The following is a 2712-nucleotide window of genomic DNA, read 5'->3' on the forward strand; positions in this document are numbered from 1 at the left end:
ACATCAAGAATGTATACCAGCTTTTCATGGATGCATGCACAAACACATGCACGTAAATACCAAAGCAATATAAGCCATGAGGCGCTGCGTTACAGTAAATTTATCACAGAAGATGAGGATGTCTGTCACAACGTGAAACGAGTTTTAAGTTCCAATAGGTTAAAGCAACATTTATACTGAATTCAGCTGCCATTCAGCCACATGCATCACCTAATATAAAAAGCTTCGAATGTAGCTTATGTTTCATGAATATACAATCAATATCAAATGTATTCATACCCCTGACAGATTCTGACTTAACGTTTTTGATCAAATTGAAATAAAAGCTAAAAAATATTTCTTGTACGTCATCTTATTTTGAGCGAAAAAAGACTTGTTGAATAAAAGTAACTAAAAGAACCATGGGTATGAATAATTTGGGGCATGACTGTATAAGTGATTAAATGTTGTTGTTTTTTGATTGTTATTATTTTTCACGTTTAGGGAAAAAAGATCATAATTTTTGCCATTAATATTTAATCAGATAAATTATCAGTTAAATCAGCAGTAGCAGACTAATATTATTATTATTAGACTCTCTACTAGTGATAATCATTGTTTAGATGCACATATATACAGTAAAAAAAAACAAATCTTATTAAAGGTTTGTCTTGTTTTGAGTTCAAATATCCAAAAATATTTTAAGGTGTTACATATTCCATGCTATAGTAATACATTGTTTTTGAATGCATAACACTAAACCTATAACTCTATAGGTTATATAATAATTCTAACCCTAACCATATTAAGAAAGGGATAATCAATGGCTCGATGTGTGTTAAAAAATTGCGAGGCAAGAATGTATGAAGGCAACTGCCTGATGGGAAGTGAATATAACTACAGCACAGTTGGGTCCAACAACTTAGTTTTCAAGTGCAGAAAGTAAATTACAGTAACTGTACTTTTTCTTTTTCTTTTTGCCAGTAAATCTGTCATATATTGTTGTGTTTTGTCCCTACTGGCGAGGTCAAAAGTAGCAATGTGCAATTTATGTTTAAAATGACATCATTTTAGTTGCTCATTTATTATTAATATCTCTTTTAAAGAATTTCTTTAAATTTTCATTTATTTTTTTTATTTATTATTATTCTTTTTTCTGTCAGAGGATATGTTTGTTTATAATACATTTATTTAATTTTTAGGGGATAGTGGGAAAATAGGAAAAAATGAGACAATCTGTAATTGTTCCTATATTGTATTGTATACTTTGATGTATTGTCTTGTTAAACACCAATAAAAAATAAATAAATAAAATAAAATAAAATAATTTTTAAGCTGTTCTACATGTATACAAAAAAATCAATGGTTATTGATAGACCACATTTATGAGTTAGTAACCACAGCAAATATATATATATATATATATATATATATATATATATATATATATATATATATATATATATATATATATATATATGTCTAAAACTTTTTATCTAAATCTTTTTTAAATATTTGTATGAATTGGATTGAGATCTGGTGACTGTGGAGGCCATTTGAGTACAATGAACTCATTGTCATATTCAAGAAACCACAAGGCAGAATGGATCCATGCATTCATGTTGTTGATGCCAAATTCTGACCATACCATCCAAATGTCGCAGCAGAAATTGAGACTTATCAGACTAGGCAACGTTTTTCCAATCTTCTATTGTCCAATTTTGGTGAGCCTGTGCAAATTGTAGACTCAGTTACCTGTTCTTAGCTGAGAGGAGTGGCACCCGGTGTGGTCTTCTGCTGCTGTAGCCCATCTGTCTCAAGGTTGGACGTGTTGTGATGCTGCAGACCTCGGTTGTAACGAGTGGTTATTTGAGTTACTGTTGCCTTTCTATTAGCAGGAACCAGTGTGGTCATTCCCCTCTGACCTCTGGCATCAACAAGGCATTTGCGCACACAGAACTGCCACTCACTGGATATTTTCTCTTTTCAGACCATTGTCTGTAAACCATAAAGATGGTTGTGTGTGAAAATACCAGTAAATACCAGTAGATCAGCAGTTTCTGAAATGCTCAGACCAACATGTCTGGCACCAACAACCATGCCACATTCAAAGTCACTTAAATCACCTTTCTTCCATATTCTGATGCTCGGTTTGAACAGCAGCAGGTCGCCTTGACCATGTCTACATGCCTAGATGCTTGGCTGATTAAAAATGTGCGTCACTGAGCAGTTGGACAGGTGTACCTAATAAAGTGGCCGGTAAGTGTAAATTTCTGCTATCAAAAACATCCGACAGCAAAATCATAACTTTACTTCAGACATATCTTTCAAACTTAAGAAATAACATTTTCACATGTTTAGGGTTCGATTGCAAGACAAAGTGAGGTAAACACATTGAGGGGCAGTCTAAGTAAACAATTATAGGCTATATAACAAAAAAAAAAAGAGTAATGACTTAATAAAACATTAATAATCAAAAAATCATAATCAAAGCTTAATTCTAAAATCTTAACAGAAGCTTCGAATGGAAATATGATGCGACAAAAAAATCAATTCGGCAAAAAAAGTATTCTGCAAAAGAAACACAAACTCATGGCAATTCGTAACTTTTTGATCTAGTGCCAATTCATCTGAATATGTACAATCTCATTCGTACAATTTAGTACGATTTGCTCATCACTCGATGATGGTTGAGTTTAGGGGCGGGGTTTGGTGCCACGCCTCCTTTTTAAA

The sequence above is a fragment of the Danio rerio genome, chromosome 19, assembly GCF_052040795.2.
Source record: "Danio rerio strain M-AB ecotype USA chromosome 19, GRCz13ab, whole genome shotgun sequence".
NCBI lineage: Eukaryota > Metazoa > Chordata > Actinopteri > Cypriniformes > Danionidae > Danio > Danio rerio.